Source organism: Homarus americanus, unplaced genomic scaffold (genome assembly GCF_018991925.1).
Source record: "Homarus americanus isolate GMGI-L3 unplaced genomic scaffold, GMGI_Hamer_2.0 scaffold27875, whole genome shotgun sequence".
Lineage (NCBI taxonomy): Eukaryota > Metazoa > Arthropoda > Malacostraca > Decapoda > Nephropidae > Homarus > Homarus americanus.
In genome coordinates, this window is record NW_024733870.1 from 298,007 (window position 1) to 304,080 (window position 6,074).

Sequence of the window (6,074 nt, forward strand, 5' to 3'; positions counted from 1 at the left end):
GTTGAGCCATAAACAGTTGCCTGTGTTGGGTAGTCAAGTTTCATTATACTTCTGCCAAAGCTGGGAAGATATTTATCTCACTCTACATGCACCCCCAATTAAAAGAAAAGGGGGGGGGGGTTTTAATGTTGCATCATATAATTTTGGTGTTATAGTATTGTTTCACTTCTGTACAATGTAAAATGGCATTCATCAAATATTTTTAGTTTTCCAAACTACAACAGGAACCATATGGAATAGGTCACAGGTTTTTTTTTGTAAAGTTAAATAGTAATAAGATAAAGGTTAGTGTCAGTTTCTCAGATAGCAACACATTTAGGAAAGTGTACTGACACTACAAGGATTTTACTTTGAATTAAACCTACAAATGGATGCAAACCTTGCCTGTGAACCATTACCATGGCAGGGTAAATATTATACTAGTGATGCTGTAACCAAATTAATGTAGTCACCACTTGAGACTTTAGTTTCATTTAACCCCCTGAAAAATAATCATACTGTACTTTTTTTACTGGGATTAGCCCATCCCTGCAAATGTGTGTAAATGAGGCAGAAAGTCGAGTTATATCAGCAACTTGGGACTCGGGCACAATTTCTGTGATGCCATATGGCAACAGGGTCTACCATAGACAACACACATACTTTCAGTAATTTTTGTTTGTTTGTTTAATGTTAATATATGAAGGTAAGTTTCTAGATTCTAGAAAGTTTCAGAACCGCAAAGAAGATTTTTGAAGGTTGCTGAGTCCTGAAATACGAGGCATAGATGGCCTTGAGATAAAGTGGATGATGTGAATGTACAGTATACCTCTGGCAATGAAGGGGATATGTTCATGTAATCCACTTCATTGTCATAGGTATATTTAACTGAGTAAAAGAGAATAGGTTCCAATCCTTCGTTTTCTGTATATAACTTGTCAAAAATGAGCAAAAATTTATATAATAATAAAAATAACAGTCCAACATGAGGTACAAAAAAAACTTTCCATCCTTGAATCTTCCTGAGTGATGCCGAGAGTGGACTAGTTCAGTCGGTCAGTCGACTTGAAATGCTGGGCTGCTATGCTGTGTATTTCGTGACATAACATTAGGTAGAGCGAGAAGCATCCATACATAGATCCAACTTCCACACAATTCTGTATGTACTGTTCACACTTGTGCTCTTCATTTTTCTGTTTTTAAGTTTTATACTGTACAGTTCTGTATTATATTTCCTTTGTTTATTAGTCACATTAGAGTACTGAAATGATTTTTCCATAAAATTTAGTTTCATTACATAAATCAGTGACAACATGCACAATCATCTCAAGGCTACCGTTACCTATTGTTGGCGACGTTTGTTATCTGAGTGAAGATTATGTAGGTGTGTATGGGACCCACTTTTGCTTTCAGTAAATCAGTTTAAAATTCCTGGATTATCTTCAGAACAGTGTGTTTATTGTCGGCCATGGCTAGCACTTCGAGTTTATCCTTCATGGTAAGGTACTTTCTGATCATTGGGGCCTTCCACGAATTTACAACCATTTCTAGATTTATATAGCGGTATATCAAACTTAATTATCGCATAAGAAATAAAGGAAACAGTAAGGGTTAGGGGAAATGCTGCCTTAAATCACATTGATGTCGGCAGAAGCAACATCTCCAGTCATTTTGATATGGTAATTGTACCTTCTAAAGATGGCAAACAAACCGGAACTTGCAATAAATATATTTGCGTACTTCAACAGTTCCTCATAAAATGAACGAACCTTAGTTTGAGCCAAGAGCATTCTCACATGCACATTCCTTCGACTGATTCTCGTTCCATGTACTCGGCATCTTCTCCACTACTGACTTCTTACATATGATGTCTTTCCAGGAATCACTGAAGTTTCAAACTTGGCACTAACCTAATTTTGGACAGTACTACTCTCACTAAGGCCAAGTGCACGAGCGAAATAAATAATGAATTCACCTCTCCAAGTGCTTTATGTCCAATTTCACACAAATAAGGATTGCATTTCACTGCTTCTTGGGCTGGGTGGCACCCTGTGGTCCCTCTATTAATGAGCACAATTGGTTCCACAGTCACTCGTTAACTGAATCTATTTCAATGGGATATTGGGTAATTGGTTCCAACTCGGTTTCAGAAGAATTAGGTTGGTCTTCCTTAAAATGTTCATAAATTTCCCTGGCTTTCACAAATTAATTCAGTAGCTATGGAATTGCCTTGCATTTGTTTTTCTTTATCCCAAATAAGAAGTAACCTCTCCGTTTCTGCAATCATCGATCTACCTTTAAATACTGGTAGATTTATCTCTCACTTTCACCGATTTAAATGTCTTTGTGCAATAATTATAGACACCGTCAATGACGACATGCCTTATTCTTTACAGAGTGCATTGGTTCTAATGCCTTCTTTGTATTTCTTAATTTATTGTTTCACTTGAATTGAAATCGCCTTCGGAGATTTCTTTGGACTCATGCTTGATAATTTTGCCAAAAAATTTTACGTTCATAACAATTTATTTAACGAATTCCAGATTATTTGTTTAAACCAACACTGCACTGTATTTATCAATATTTTAACTCTCGATATTTACTCTACTGGAAACAAAGCTAAACGGAGTCGATTATTGGCGGATGAGTCGATCAGCTGATGGGAACACCAAAATGTTTTCTCATAAGGCTGTCATTAATAGAGTTTGTACTCGTTAATAGAACAAAGTTAATGGAGGGTCCACTGTATTGGCACTTTCCATTCATAATAAGAACCTAATGATTGATGAAAATTAAACAAGAAAATTTTTCACTCGCTCAGACAATACTTGCGCGCACATGGAGAAAAATGGATGCTGTTGCCTGCTTGCCTTGCCTCACACCACGGTGAGTCGTGCTTTGCCCAGCAACGTTGAATCGACTATGCTGCCAGGCATGATGCACAAATTGCCACCAAACTGCATAATAATAATAATAAAACACATTTCCCGCATTACCTGTATTCCATAAATGTGAGACTATTGTACTATTGTAGTAGCTTGGACATTGTTCTCACAATCCGTGTTATTTATTTATAAGTCACGAGAGAACGGGCACAGCTACACAGTGCAGCTGTATTATTTTGATGCAGGCTAGGCTGGCGGGACCACAACAATATCAATGAGCCACAAGATATGCAAGATATTTCAAAATTTTAAATAATTTTTTCCAAGATTCATGTCATTACTAAGGTGGTCCTGTACTCGTTTTTTTTCTGTAATCATCATTGTGTGAATCATTACCATGGCAACACTTGTTTAATTTGAGCACAATTTACACCAAAAGTTTATCATGTGGACCCCTTGTCACATGTTGATTTAACCTACCAAGTTTGGTGCTAATCCAAAACCCCCTTTTCAAGTTAGTTTTGGGGGACACAGTAAGACAGGACAAATATTCCATTTGTAGCACAGGCATCCCTCAATTTACAAAAATTGCAGTTATGAATTATGAAAATTCATTAATAAATTCGGATTAACAAAGTAAAATTTTGTAGTTACAAAACTTAATGGGTAACCTCCAGTATTTCACTAAACAAAATAACGTACTCATAATAATAATAATATACAGTATAGTCTGCATTTACGCGGTCAATTGAACCCGTGGAGGTCCACGTAAAACGAGAAACGCGTAAACGAAATACAGTTGTACCCCGCTTTACGCGGTTTCACTTAACGCGATTTCTCATATACGCGGTGCCTCGCCAGAACTGAACTTTCACTTAACGCGGTTCATCTACCCATATACGCGCAGTGTCTGGCTCGAGACGCTATTTTTAGATTCGCCCCACCCGCTCCCGCCTGCCTCGCCTCTCCCTGTATGCCGACCCATCTCTTCTACTAACGTAAGTGTTACACCTAACTTTTAGTTTTCCTAACCTAACCTTTATTTTTCCTAACTTAACCTTTATTTTTCCTAACCTAACCTCTTCTATATTACTTGTTTGTTCATACCATCATAAAGTTAAGATAAAATTTTACTACAACATAGTTGTGTGTTGTCAAAAAGTGGAGTTTGGGGGTTGGGCCAGTCTCTATTGGAATTAATCCCATATGTTCTGTTGTTCACTTAACGCGGTACCCTGTGGGTTCAATTGACCGCGTAAAGCGGGGTACAACTGTAACAGAACATATGGGATTAATTGAAATAGAGACTGGGCTGACCCTCAAACTCCACTTTTTTCCGACACAATACGTACCTTGTAGTAAAAATAACATCTTAATTTTATGATGGTATGCACACAATTAATATTTATGAGAAATATCAATAATAATACGTTTTTTAACACTTACGTTAATAGAAAAGATGGGTCGGCACACGTGGATGGCGGCTGGTTCCGAGGCAGAGGGCAGATTAGTTGCCCTCCGATGATCACTTTCACTACTCGCAGAGGTTTGCAGGGCCTCCCAGACAAACCCCTCAAAGTCCATATCCTCACTGTCACAATCACTAACTTGGGCTGGCTGTGGTTGTGGTGGGTTGCGGGCGAAGAAGTCCTTAATAATACGTTGACGACTAGCATTGACGATGTTGAGATAGATCTGGATATACGGCTCCATAACTTTTGTCAGATGGTTATTAGACACTTCATACCGATGCTTGTCTGGGTCATTGTCAAGGATGAGCTTAATTTTCTCCCCCAACTTGATGATTTCTTTTACATAATCATGGCTTGGTCCAGGTAATTCAAGGTTTTTCTCGGGTGGTGAGGGTCCAGCGGAAGCCATTGTGAGGGGAATAGCGGGCACAAGAGAGAACTGTATATGCGGACTGAGAACAATGAGACTGGCCTGGCTAGGTCAGCGACTTCTGGTGGCAGGGCACGTCATGTTACATTAGACCAATCACAGCTAGTGGCAGAGGGAATGTGTGGCCCAATCACAGTCCGATACGTCATATGACGTCAGCGATAACGTAAGAGCGACCTAATGCGCACCCCTCACTGCGCCGCTTCCCGCGTAGGGTCAAAAATGGACCGTGTGAGTAAAAAATGGCACGGTGCGTCTGGACCTCTCCAGCCGCTCGCCGCGTAAATTATGAAATTTACCGGGTAATTAAAACATTTCATTCTGGCAAGGCACCGCGTAAATGACCAAATGCGTAAACAAAAACCACGTAAATCCAGACTATACTGTACAGACAGTATAAAAAAAATAATCTGTTTGGTAAAATTAATATATTGAGCGTTACATAGTACAGTAGTCATCTTGGCTCCTGGTACAGAAATCAGTAACGAGACACTGACCCAAGAACATTGCTTGTGGAAGCATCGATGTGAACATATTCTCCCAGTTTTATTTGACACAGGATAAAATATGCTCAATAAATTATATGTGTACAATAAAAAAGTTAATTAAACATGTGTACCTTACTGTAGCATTCAATAACCAGTTACTCATAAAAAATATCAAGTACAAGCAAAAGGTATGGAACAATGTATATAATGTACATTAGCATTAGTTGGTATATCAATGCAAAATTAAATTTTTATTAGGCATCACTATGCACCAGTGTCAATCTCAATAACTACTGTACTATTTATATTATAGACCATGCTAACATAATATCTTCGATGTCAATATAAGTAAGTTTAGATATTTCCTTCTTTATATAGGAACAAATTATGCAATGGAGTCATTTGGAAAACTGCATTGTATTTACAAAATGTCAGTTTATAAATGATTTTCAGAAACAGAACCCTTTGGAAATTGAGGGAAGCATATACCGTCCAGTATGATGCAGTTGCTAGGACCACTGACTCAGTTAATGATAGGACACTTGGCTTGTGAGTGGAAATATGAACTTGTAATATGGAAATGCATTTATAAAGAGACAAGTGACAAAAAGTCCTAGTCATTTTTATGAGAACTACTGTACATCGTAATAAATTGTTTATTAATAAGGGTTTCCTATTCAGAGGTCAGCTAGATGAAAGTCTATCCTTATAAAAATGAAAGTAATTGAAGCGAGTGCTTCTTAAAGTTACTATCATTAGCATTCGTCGACACAAAATTCTATCACCTGTTTAAAAAATAAAATAAAAATATTGGAAACTG